The sequence below is a fragment of the Dasypus novemcinctus genome, chromosome 6 (assembly GCF_030445035.2).
Source record: "Dasypus novemcinctus isolate mDasNov1 chromosome 6, mDasNov1.1.hap2, whole genome shotgun sequence".
Lineage (NCBI taxonomy): Eukaryota > Metazoa > Chordata > Mammalia > Cingulata > Dasypodidae > Dasypus > Dasypus novemcinctus.
In genome coordinates, this window is record NC_080678.1 from 45498991 (window position 1) to 45513251 (window position 14261).

The 14261-nt window shown below is 37.6% G+C and overlaps 1 pseudogene; it reads right to left on the minus strand.

Annotated features, from left to right (window-relative positions):
* Window positions 1–297: 297 nt before the first annotated feature.
* LOC101432570 (cytochrome P450 2C19-like) overlaps window positions 298–14261 on the minus strand; it is a 256387-nt pseudogene continuing 242423 nt past the window's right edge.

Consider the following 14261-nt stretch of genomic DNA (forward strand, 5'->3'; position numbering starts at 1 on the left):
TTTCAGAACAAACACAGCAAAAATAATGTTTCTTTAGAACACAGAGATCACTGCATGCCTGTGAATTGACATGCACTTTTTTTGTTTTTCTTTATTTCAGTGATAGAGTAATAACTCAGTATCAGATAAGTTATTAAGGTATGTGGTGGGCAATAGGATGTTACAGAGCACAGAGAATAGCAGGACATAGTCCTTAATGAAGGTTGGATTCTGCCTGGATCTTCAGGGCATGGGGAGATGTGGACAGGGGAGGTCAAGAAGAAATCCCTAGTAGAGGGAGGGAAGTAAATGATGCCCCTAGGAGCACAGCTGTAGGTGATGACACAGCAGCAGGTAGACGACCTGCCCCTTCTTCAAGCAGGAATGAAGCAAACCTGCTACAAATGGGGGCACAGAAGTAAATCCAGTCTCAGCTGGGGTGGGGTCAATGTCCTTAGCGTCAAGCAGAGACTTCAAGGTAAATTTCTGCAAAACGGTGGTCAGCAATAAAAACAGCCCCATGTGGGCCAGGCCCTCACCCACACAAATTCGTTTTCCTGGAAATCATAAACACAGGGGTAGATAGTTCTTGAATACTCTTTTTCTGAATTACCACAGAACACTCAGCAGCTCTATAGTGAATGATTGGCTTGATGGGTGAATTACAGGCATGACAGAGACACATGCTGCCCGCCTAAATCTTATTTTAGTGGACACTCCCCACTCTAAAATATTTATTGAGAGCCAGTACTATGCTAAGTACTTTACTGAGTATTCCCTCATTACAATTCCTCTTTTGACCCTGAAATTTCTGTCAATCTTTTTGTGAGACTCACACATACACTGCTTTTCCAAGTGGGATTTAGAGGAAAGTACTGAGAAGAGGGGGCTCGCAAACATCTGTGCTTCACTTTCTACCTCTGAGGCAAATTCAAATAAAGATTTCTTTTCCTCATGAACTTTCAAAAACATATGTCTAAACCTGTCACCCCTCACTTAAATTTTTGAATGGTTCCTGTGCCTGTGTTATGGATTAAGTCGAAATTATTTGACTCTCCTTTTTATATTTTGTTCCCAGTCTGACTTTCTGTGATCTTTCCTTCTATTCCTTAAGCCTTCTACTCTACTTCAGTCTCAAACAAACTATGTTATTTGAAGTCACAATACCACGTGTTTTGTTTTGTTTTTTTCTTTTGCTTAAAATGCATTCCTCTAGAACTTGTTTACAATCTAGGTAAATGTAATTTCCTCTTTATAATTTTGTTGTCCCTTCAGGCTGTAGAATCTTGCCCTCACTGGATTTGCTTAGCATTACATTCAGGTTTCCATTGAAACATTGAACATATCATATCATAATTCTCTATTTATTTATCTATCTTTATAAAATGTGCCTTCCTTGAAGGCACTCCTTTTCATCTTGGTTCCACACTGCCAGGGCAAGCATCAAAAGCCATAGAAAAACTTAAGGCAATTCCATGTTCAGAGGCCCCGTGCACATTGCAGGAGCAGAGACCCCACTATCCAATATGAAGTATCATGAACGAAGAAAGAGCAAAGTGCTCTGGAATCTATGAAAGTATCTGACCAAGTCCCAAGGGTTCCTTGCTCTCCCAGTTATTTGGCAAGCAATTCTGATTTTTTCCAACTAAAGCAAATATTCTGTTCCTTTCCTTGTGTCTATTACTTTGTCATCATGCCTTGACCTCTCTTCTTTCCTTGCTCCCTTGGGCCCGCTGAAGTGTCACTTCTTCTATTCCAGTGTTTCTTATTCCATTTTGTACTTCACTGTTGGGACTGTATGAGCAGGAAGTAGGCAACTTCCCCACTTGGCCCGAAGTCAGTGCTTCCTTTTCTCACAGAACTGGTCATATTTGATTATAATGATCTGGCCACTCATCTCCTTCCCTAACTGTAGTATGCACCATTGGAAGGCCTATTCTGTTTTCTTTCTTCCATATGTCCCTTAGCTCATCAAAGCTCTTCAAAGGGATGAGCGGCACTGATAGAAGGTTCTAAGAATAGCTATGGTATTTGCAATAGCTTTCTCAGCGTTGGTGAGGACCATCTAGTTGAATTATCTTTTCTAGAGGAGCTGTTTGGTAACTCTCTGGAGGCAGAATTCAATCAACCCATAGTGTACCTTCCTCACTTGGCAGAACTGTGTGAACTCCCCTTAAGGTCTACTAATCTTGCCAAATAATATGGACATAGCCAGCAGTGGAAACGGAAGTAGGAATGACTGGTGGTGTCAGGATCATGCACAAAGAGAAGATCTACCAGCCCGAGGGTAAGCAGTGTGCAAGTTCCAACTGATTCCCAATGTGTATCTTGTCCCTTGAAGTACAGATAGGCATCAATCTCTATTACCTGCTGAGAAAGCCATGAAGTAGTCACTCTTCTTAAAGTTGCCACTCTCATCCAGAAAGTGCCAGGATCAAACCTTTCTTGGATTGGGAAATTCTTTGTTACTATGCAGCACAGAAGTCAGTAATGTTAATATGTTTGTGCCCTAGAATGGACAGATTGATAATTAGAATTTTAAGTATTCATGGTTCTGGAGGAAATGTAGGTAATCACTTAGTCTCTTCTCTTTGTTTTATAGATGTGGAAACCAGGGTCTAAAGAAAGGAAATGCCATTTCCTGGAAATAGTCCATGTATTAAGTAGGAATGAGTATAAGGCTAGTGGCATTGTTCTTGATTAAATAGCCTCTGATCCATTTGAAATACTGAGCAATTGAGTAGTTGAGTGCCAAGTTTTCTGAATCCTCTCTATATACCCAAGATGCACCAAGCAGCAGCTGCTCTATATCATCATTTCAGAAATCACACATTTGACATGCGAATAATAGTTTAAAATAGAAGTCTCTGCTCATTCTTGAAAAATCAGAAGTGTCTGATTCTCTTCATAGGGCCTTTTAAACAGGTCTGATTTAATTAAAGGTGACCTTTGCTGGGTTAAAACAATTAGTATAACTACCGTTGAATGTTAATAATACAATTTGTTTTCTTAATTTAAAAATATGGAGGAATTTTCTTTGCAGATGAATAAAAGCTAAATAGGGATAGCAAAATTCGAAATATCATTTTGCAACAATTCGGGCAAGTTCATCAACTAGTAGTAAATCTGTTGGGTGAATGCTTTGGAAATAGGAATTAGTCAAGGTCTTAAAAAGTACTATACCACATATTGTTGTTAATTACACATGAAAAACATCAAATATGCTCTTGTAGGTACTCCTCACTAAGTGAGAAACTTACTAACACCAATATATGGATAATCTGATATTATATGCCCCTATTTCCCTAATATGGGAAGAAGAAACATGTCACCCATTTAATTTTCTTGCTCAAAGCATGTAACTAGAATCTAACATCCTAAAATATATCACACAAAATCAGACTGAGAAACATACATTGCAATTGGCTGGACTCTTTAAAATGGGAATGTACTGAAGGAAGCAAGCTCCCATAGAAAGTAAGGAAACTAAAGGAACAAGACAAAAGAATAAATAAAATAAAGTAAAATCAGACATTGTATTCTTTAAAATATAAAATAAAATTAAATAAATAAAAAAGAATAATAGAATATTTGAAAAGTTTTACTAGTGAATGTTGGATATGATAGCAGAGCATTGTGATGGTAACTAATGGCACTGTATTATTTGTGTGAATGTAGTTAAAAGGGGTAATTTTTGGTTCTGCATATGTTACTAGAATAAAAACTTAAGGATGCATAGGATTGTACAACACAAACAGTGATCCCAATTGTAAATGATGGACTGTATTTAATAGTATAATTATTAAATTTTTTTCATGAACTGTAACTCATGTAGCACACTAATGCAATGTGTTACTTATAGGGTATTATTTGAGAACTCAATATTAATGACTGATTTTTCTGTAAACCTTTATTTTTTCTAATTTAAAAAATAGAACTCATGACATATGAAAATACATGAGTCTTAAATTTCAGTTTCCATTTCTATAGCAACACAGCCCCCTTCATACTTTTATGTATTGTCTCCAAATGCTTTCAGGCCGTGATGGCAGAGCTGAGTATTGGCAACAGAGACCTTATGGCCCAAGAGACGGAAATAGTTGCTCTCTGACCTGTTACCAAAAATGTCTGTACACTTCTGTTTTAGATCATGATCTTCACCTAATACAGTGATGCCATCCTGTGGTAAAGAAATTATATACCTGACAGGGAGGAAAGGAACAACCAGCTACCCATAGTTGCATGTTCCTTTTGCAGAAGAGATGGTACCTTGTCCTCAGGCTTTGAGCATTTAAAGCTCAAAAGGCCTGAGTTGGGACATGAGCCCTGAATGGGTGTCTGCTTAGCAGAATGTAGTAGATGGTGAGATGGTAGTCCCTCTCTGAGTCTGTGGTCTATTTCCAATTTAGTTAGTAATAGGAGGAGAAGTAAGTTGACTGATAATTATTGCCGACATAATATTTTTTTTAAAAAAAGGCTTTCCCTGGTTCTGTCCTTGTGTGAAAAATAGTGGACTTGGACTCCTAAACCTTGATGGGGACAAGATCCATTGCTTGTTGGTAATGGTCTTGATTCTCTCTTCCCCAGGGATGGCATCAAAATTGCACTCTTACCAAACTACTACATCAAAATAGAATTTTCAGTTATTTTAATTTTATATAATTGTAATATAAGCTGGCATCAACTGAGGGATGAAATATCTTGAGCATATCAGTCAGAAAGTCTGAAAAAATATAGAAACCATGTTTTAGAAGGCATTGGAAAAAGGACAGGAAAAAATTGCTCTCAAGATTCCAGAGGTGGAAGAAACTTGGAGAGGTAAGATGACACCTTGGGGAAGTGGACGTGGCTCAACTGAGAGAGCATTTGCCTACCATATGGACGGTCCAGGGTTCAATCCCCAGGGCATTCTGACCCATGTGGTAAACTGGCCCATGCCCAGTGCTGCCTCCGGCAAAGAGTGCTGTGCCACGACGAGTGCCCCATGAAAGATGTGCCCCACGTGCAAGGTGTGTGCCTGGCAAGGAGAGTTGCCCTATGTGAAAAAAGCGCAGTCCACCAAGGAGTTACGCTGCATACACGGAGGGCTGAAATAGCAAGATGACGCAACAAAAAGAGAAGCATTTTCCCAGTGCCGCCAGATAATGCAAGCGGATGCAGAAGAACACGCAGTGAATGGACACAGAGAGCAGACAATGGGGGGAGGGGAAGAGAAATAAATAAAATAAATCATAAAAAACAAGAAAGACGACACCTTTGGTCAGTTTTAAACTGTGTTCATTTCCAATCTTGAAGAAGGGAAAATGTTATAGCATTCTGTCATCTTAGTGGAGGAGGGCTGAATGCTTCCTGGAAAAAGGTAAACATTATCTGTGCCTCTGCATTTTTAATATATAATCTTTGGCAATTAGTAAAAACTCATGGCTATCCCAAGACTGAACTTAGTCGTCACAAAAACATGAGAGAATGAGGAGAGAGGCAATAAAATGTACCATGGTAGGTAATATTTCCCACCTATTTTGAGGCAAATATTACCTCCACTTTAGAAATATGAAAAGAAAATTTTAATAAAGAAAAATTGCAGATATTCATATTTATGAATGTAAATACAAAATGTCAAAAATAAATTCCAGATGAGTTAATATACAATTATCTATCCATGTATATATCTGAACATGTATGTATGTATGTGTGTGTGTGTGTAGTGGGGGAATAGAAGCCAAAATATGTAACTGTATCTGAGATCCATTTGACAAAATTATGAACCCATTCTTGATAAAAACATACAAAATAAGAGAAGTGGGGACTTCCTTAAATGGATAAAGAATACTGACAAAAATATATTTCCTTAGAGAGGCAAAATCAAAACAATAAAAGCCAAGAATGCCCATTATCTTCACTTATATTCAACTATAAGTTGAATATATCCTGGAAAGCCCAGCCTGTGCAACAATGCAACAAAAATAATTCATAGCCATTAGAATTTGAGAACAAAAAATAAAACAAATATTAATCCAGATTACAGGATTGTGTAGGTAGAAATTCCAATAAACTTATAGACAAATCATTAACAATATTAAGTGAATTTAACCAGGTCAGTATATATGAGTTAAAAATAATGAAATCAATTCCATTCCCATATACCAGAAAAAAATGGAAAAGTTATTTAAAATAATTACACAATTTATAATAACATAGTAATATTAATTACCTAGGGAAAGTTCTAACAAAAATATGCAAACCACTGCACTTAGAACATAACTTTATTTAGAAATTTAAATCAAGCACAGAAAATTGCAAGCATATGTCATATTCAAGAATTGAAAGATTCAATATATCACAAAAATCACTTCTTTTCAATTTGATATATAGATTTAATATCACCCCTACAAATCTCGTAGCTGAGTGTTTTTGGAATAAGTTTTGGAATAAGTTGATATTAAAATTTGTTTGGAAATGTAACCAGCTAAGTGTGACAAAAACAGTAAAGTAAAGAAGAAGAGCAAATTTGGAAGAGTCAGACTGTCAGATATCAAACTTGTTTTGAAGTCTTATAATCCTACATTGGAAACAATCCATATTCAACAAGCTGTCATAGATAAGATGGTTGCACGTTCCTCTACTATCCTGAGTACAGAGCATTGGAGTCATGTGATATGAGCCCTTTAAATGCACTAACTTGCAGTGTAGGGTAAACAAGTCTTACTTTGGGGATGAGGTTAGTTTCTGAATTTAATGTCCTGGATCACCGCATGAGGCAGGTTGCTGAGGACAAAGTCATTGTATCTTTGGATCTTGGGCACCATGGCATCTGTGTATAGGGCATGCTGCTCTTGTCCTGCATGCAGGGGCTCCGGTGTCTGCCAACCACAAGGTCACTCTCTTCCTGGACTTTAGCTGATAAGACACAAGTTAACACTAATGCAAAAGGAGAAAAATGGACATTTGCCATACTAATTCAGGGTTACAGGAGGTATTGTGAAAGTGTCATACATCATTATAAACATTAATTTTATGCCTGGTACACCAAGACATATAGATCAAATTGCCATAATACAATTACTTTTAATTTCCTGTATGATAGGTATATAAATCAGTAAATACAAATATGTTAATACAAGATATATAGTACATTGAAATATTGAAATGTTTTAAAATATAAATACCATATAATTAACTCAAGAAATCACTGTCCATGCAGAAACAAAAGCAGAAATCAAAAATTAATTTTATGTTAAAGTAATAAACATATTTTAAAAATTAAATTCTGACCTCGGATCTATTTGGGCATATATGTTTTTTGTGCAAACAACGTTATGAAATCACAGGCCAATGCAATTGTGTCTGTAGGAAATCATCTCCCGTGGAACTCAGAGAGTACACCAGGAGCTGCAGGGATTCTTCTACAACCCCACATTTCCTCACCATTTCAGTCAACATCCTTTATTCTTAGGTGTCATTTTTATTCCTTCATCAAATTTGGACAAGTTAGAGCTGGTGGCCGCACTAATGGATCTTCTGGAACAGAGTAAATATTGTGGACACTTTTAGAGTCTTGCCAACTTCTATTCTGAAATTCCCCTTACCCACCATGTGTGGTCATACCTGTGACCTCTGGATGCTTCAACAGGAGCAGGAGTCCATATCTCAGGGTGGTGCTGGTTGTCTCCGTCCCAGTGGCAAACACATCTAATACAGTGATTATTACATTTTCAATGGTAAATTCAGAGTGTTGATTGTGTTTTTCCTAGGGATGATATGATGAAATATTTGATGAATTAGCTTGCCTGTATATTTAATTACAATGAATCCAAAATAACTGAGGTTATTTTAAAGTTAAGGAAACAGAAATTGGAGAGTACAGTGTTGGAGATTTTGACCCGAAGGGTATCAGGAATGAAAGAAAGAGAAAAGGGAGAAGGAAACAAAGAGAAAGAAAGAGCGAGAGAAAAAGAACGAGAGAGCTGGGATCAGGGGGTCTGCGAGTAATAACTCCTCAGACAACTTTATTGTTTACAAGGGGCTCTTTATATACCTTGGTGTACATGCCAAGAAGCAGGCATACGGAGCCTATGTGCCAACAAGCATAGACATAGCTTACGTGACATTAAGCGGCAACCCGTAATAACTATCAGCATTACCCATAGTCTAAGGAATTTAAAAAAATCTTAACTCAAGGTACAAAGTCTAAGTGTTCTATTCACTACAAAAGGTATGTGCTTATCTTTTCTTTCAGCCTTTAACAGTTTCATCCCATTTGCCGGGAACTCTTAATTACTTCATTCCTTAGGTTGCAAGCATAACCATGGAGACAGCATGAGCATGGAGATAGCACATCTCTCCCTGTGAGGCCACTGTGCCTCAGTTTCCAACAGTACAGGATTTGCAAAAGTATTATATGGTATATTAGAGATAATATGTTCATTGTTCCCATCTTTATATCCTATCCTTTAAGCCTATCTTGCCTATTAATTCCATTTTCCAGTATAATTTAGAACTTGATTGGCCATGCAATATAGTTCATACCAATGAGATATCAGTTGAACCCTGCTGGTGCCACTTTTCTCTTTATGTCTTAGTCAAAACACAGATGTGGAGATGGAGGTGGGGCAGATATCATATCGGGATGGGCAGGATATAAACATGAAGCTGAAGTCCTATATAGGAATGGAAGAGAGAAATGTAAGGTACCCAATCTGAGAATGCTTCAGGGCTACCGTGTTGACCTTGGACTGAACCAAATGACTCTTTGTATGTGCGATAAATGAACCCACTATTTCTTAAGCCATTATTAGCTGTGATTTTTCCTACTTGAAGACTAAAAAAAATTGATAGAAAAGGGTAAATTAGGGCTATACCAGGTATGTTGTTATAAAATTGAATCCAAGAGTTTGAAATTTTCTTCTATTAAAGAATTGCTGGAGACTCAATATTGCCTGCACTCTTATTATGAAATTTAAATTGTGCAAAAGGTAATATTTCAGCACAATCTAGAATGGACTTTAGAGAATGAATTCACCATGCAGGGCGGAGCCAGTGCTATTGAATTCCAGATTCAAGGAATTAGGCAACTCAATCTAGGCATCGAGAGCAAGAAGGGATAGGAATACACAAGTGGAAGAGACCCAACAAACCTAAAGACCAAGAGTTTGGGCATTAACTGCTATGTGGTATAAAGGAAATTAATACAGTAGATTTAACATAGATGCCGGCCAAAAGACTGACTAAAAGGAGTGTCCAGGAATTGAAATTGGAAGAGTGGAAGCACTTGAGCTGTGTTTAACCCATCTGTCTCATTTTTCCATAGATTATGTGCAATGATCTTTTCCATCTTCATTTTAAGACTTGCTAGTTTCCATTTTCTAAGTTCTTTGAAATTGCTTCCATTTCATTTGAATTTAAATATTCTGTTTTTCCACAGGTAGATTAATAGTGCCTAAGAAAACAGGGTCAAAGTATTCTATTATGTACCAACTCAAGACATTCTTCCATGATGCTTTGTGCAGAAGGATACACACATTAGGAACATAAAGTGTTTGCCTATCATTATTTGTATGATCACTTAAACATCCCTAGTATGTAGGGAATTAAAGAATGGACCAGAAAATACTCCAGCAAACAAATAACCAAGTAGTCATTAACACTGTCCCTGTTCCATTTTGATTAGGAAACATTCAACAAAGTCCTGGATTTTGTGCTTAATGGACACTGGATTTTGTGCTTAATGGACTAAACACTGAAGAGGGAGCCAGTAGATTTGAATTCAAGCTCAATAATCTGGGCAAGTGTTTTCTTGGAAGCAAAATAATAACTTGCTTTGCTTTACCAGATGTTTGTTATCAATCTCTGTCAGGACTGTGGTGTTCAAACATTCACTTGACAATTTGATCTCTCTGAAAGTAGAATTTGTCACAGAAAAAATAATACATCATTTAACAGTAAGAAAAGATCTTGGCCTCACCTGGCTCCATGGGGTGCACAGAATCCTGAGGTTTTCATTGGGTTTTTCCAAGAAGTTAAGAAATTCCTGATCTGTATAATCAACACAGATCAATGATTCTGGAGAGTAATGGAGCAGATCACATTGCAAGGAGCACAGCTTAGGATAAATGTGGGTTCACAGGGTGGCGCTATAGAATTGGAATTATTTTTAAAACACATTAAAATACACATATGAAACTCTTTTCTTTAATAGAAAAACAAGAAAAGGTAATTTTAGAATCACTAAAGCATTACCTGTTTAGAAATTCAGTAAAAAATTCAGCATACATAAAATCAATACATCATTTCCCCCCTCAACCTCACTAGACCATTCCATCACAATCGCTTTAATAATGGTTCTCCAAATATCCCATTACCACCACTGCCTTTATTTATACCCTTCTAACCCAACATGCCTGTATTTTTTTGGGAAAAGAAAAGAATGTAAAGGGGCCACTCTTTAAAACTTCTAATAAATCAAATTATCACTGCAGGATCATCTCTGTCTACAAAGACTATGGACAGTTAAGCATTGATCCAGCAAGGATGATGATAGTTAGGGGCCTCAACAATTTTAAAATATGCTAAGCAGTTGATGAAACCATATAGAGAACAACAGAGGAGAGATTCAATGGAAAAAGAAAATGGTTAAATACAAGATTTTAAATAATAAATGTTAAATAAGTTTAAACCATTTGTTTTATATTAGAAAAAAAACTACAATAAAAAGGAAAGCTTGTGAGAAGACCTTTTTTTTTTTGCCAAAAAAAAAGGAAAAACAAGAGTTTTTTTTTCCTAACTACAATAACAATTATGGTTAGCAAAAAAAGTTTAAATCCTTGAATGCAGTCCTTTTGTTTCTTTTCAATATAGAAACAGAAGATATTCTGATCTTGTGTTGCTCATCATTGTCAATCAAAATGCCAAGTTTAATTTATTTGGGCAAAGTTACCATCTTTGTGGATTTCTAGTATTTTGCTCAGTATTAGCCATCAACAGAAATCAGTATGCCATAATATAGGTTAAAATGACCACGATTAAGGTCAATTACTTCATTTTAGGGAGGAGAAAATTAAAGCAGAGGAAAGTTCTCTTTTTGGTGGGGGATCTGAAAATGAAACAATATTAATCAATGATCAATAAACTTTATATGCAAAAAGCCCACAAGTTCATATCTACGAAATAATTAAGGGTGAATTGAATTCAGTGTTGTGCAGAAAGGACAAGCTGTTGACTAATAGGAACCCCTTTGTGGTCGCGGCTACAATACCAGAACCTTTGCAGGTCAGAACAGAAACGTTCCAGGGCTCTAAGCTTTAGGAAAGGGTTATTTAGTAGGGACAAGAAAGCTAATTTGGAAGCCTGTGATATTTCTTTGTGTCCATGGGATTCACAGTTAAAACCTGATTTTCAATCTTTCCTTTTACTTCGTGTGGAACAGGGAAGGAAAAATTAATTTGGAATACTAGTTCAAATTCAGTCAAGTGACAAGGACTTCACAGGTCAGAAAAGCTGGGGATGTGAATGTTCTAACACAAAACTCTGTAAAGTGGAGGAGAAAGAAAAGCAAAGAACCAAAGAAGGACAACTTACACTATGCAAGAGAGGGTGAGTGTCATTAAAAGTAGTTGTTAATCCAGTTAAGTAAATCACTTCACAGCCCATTATCTATAGCCTAATTTTTGTGTGTTTACACAATGAGGCTTTGGCATATATTTTTTATATAAATCAGTTGTGTAAGTGTCAGTAACATTAAACAATTCATGTTGGTAGTTTACAAATAGTCTGAGTTTACAGGGAAGTTACATGGGGAGTGTTCCCCTGGGAACTCCACAGGTAAGCATCATCACTGGGCAGAACTGCTGGCCTGGGCCTTGGAGGAAACCCTCATTCTTGCCAGTGAGGAAAAGCACGTGTCACTTGTTTCATGCTCTTGGAAAACATGAGATGTAAAAACCTTTATTTTCATGCTGTTCTAATATGCACCATCATGTATACACACACACACAAGAACAGCTACAGAAAAGCTCCCTTGGTGTCCTGCATTAAACCCACCCTCCTCTACTTGAGGGCTGATCCCCGGATCTATAGGAAAGATTCGGCTGCTTCTGAAAGGTCTCCAAGGATGTTAATATAAAGAGGGCATTCTGGGACTGTCAGGGATACAGTGTAAAGACTCACCCACCCTTGGATTTTTAAACTCCTCCACAAAGCGCAGGCTTCCTCCTGAACGTGGTCCTCAATGCTCCTCTCCCCGTTCCGAAATTCCTCAGTTTCGATAGTAAGAAGCATTGGAGATCACTCCATGTCTTTCCATTGCTGAAAATGACTCCTACAAAGAGGGGAAATGGACACTAGGAAGGAGATCCTCTGCAACAAAGGGGATGCTGACACTGGAGAACTATGTTCTGGACCTAGCTGTGCTGCATTTGATGAATACACTTTGGAGCACTGCTACACAGCATGGATTACAGTTTACATTGTAGTTTACCCTCTCTCCCAGTCCATTCAGAGGGTTATGGCAGGATATATAATGTCTTGCATCTGTCCCTCCAGTATCATTCAGGACAACTCCAAGTCCTGAAAATGCCTCCATAACAACTGTGCACTATTTCTTATACATCAGCTATCTCAAGAAAAATTTTAGTAAAAGAAAACACCCCCCCCCCTCAAGACATTACTTACTTGGAATGTACATACCATTGACTATTGGCAATTTACAGGTTTCACATTACATAGAATTCCCTCATTTGACTCCAAGCCATAGGTGCTCAAAAAAAGGACAAAAGGACTGGCGTTCTCACTCCCTTCCCATCACTGCGGAGGAGAACTTGCTCAGCACAACCCAGGAAAGAGCCTGTGAAAAAGGACCTGAGAGGGGAGGCTGGAGAGATTATGACTTCCCCACCTCCCACCTGCAGGCACAGGTGCTTCTGTTGCTTTTTTGGCTATTCTTGCCTGAAATAGTGGAGTGAATTAATATGCAGTGAAAGAAGAGATTATTGAAGAAACAAAGGTGTGATGGAAGGTAAGGACTTCATTAAGCAGTCCAGAGTTGAGAACAGAACAGCCACAGTGTGCAGAGGCCACCGACCTGAGAGGGAGAAACATTAGTGGTCATGAGGATAGAATCAGACCTGGGGTGACACTTTGTGGCTCAGGGCAAATGTGTCCAAATACCTGTTCTGTGAAGATAACATCACATGTGTTCTAACTGGCATGGGGTTATTTTATGGTCTATTGCTAATGGAAAAACTACATTACTATTTATAAAATGTTTGATATCTCCTGTTAACAGGCAGATGGTCTATTTACAGAGAATGTTCACACGCATCATATTTCTTTGATTCCCTCAAGTAGCTTTTCTTAAGGTAAAATATTCATATTTTTGGGATAGGAATCTGGATCTCAGCAATTCAGTGCCTTGGCCAAGCACACACAGTCTGCAGAAGGTAGTGCTGAGGCTGAAAACCATGTCTCCAGACTCTTGCATGCTTTCCTCAAGCATAAGTTCAGTTCAACAGGGGGCTCTAAGACTTACTAAGTGTGTAGTGTGATCAGTATTTTGTGACTCATCCTAACCAGTGATTTTCAAAATGAACATTGATTCAGTTAATAATTGCAGCACCAGTTGATTAATACAGGAGGTCAGAAAAGTTCAGTTTTGTAATCTTTTTAGAACTCATGTACCAGATTTCAGTGACCTCTTCATCCACAATAAAGAGAACAGTTCTTAACTGTTCTTAACTGGATCTAGGAGCTGCTTAACTCCTAGATCCAGATTCTAAAAGAACCACACTCCCTTATCGGGGGCAAAATAACTCCATGGCTCTCTGTAGAGTCATCATTTTCTTCCCCAAGAGATGAGTATTCCTCTTATTCCTCTGCTGAGGCTCTTGCTTGGCTCCTTCTCTTTTTTAAGAATGAAAGGATCAGATAATTTAGAGACAGAAAGGATCTCCGGTATCCACTAGTATAATCCTTCCTTTCTTTTAGGAATGCATGTTTGGTGACTCAGAGAGGAAGAGCATCATCAATTTATCACTATAAACCTTGTCTCAGAATCCAGATTCCCCAACTCTCACTCAGGGAATTCTCCTATGGAAGAGCATTTCCATCACCGTCCCCATAGCTGGTAGGGAGGACATCAGTGTGGGCCATCTACTGTCATTTAGTAATGTAGACCTCAGCTTGGCTCATACTCAGATTAATATAACCTCTTTTTAAAGAATTTCTATATAAACTTTATATAAGAATACATTTACATTTATATATTTAATTATGCTGTTAATTAATTATAT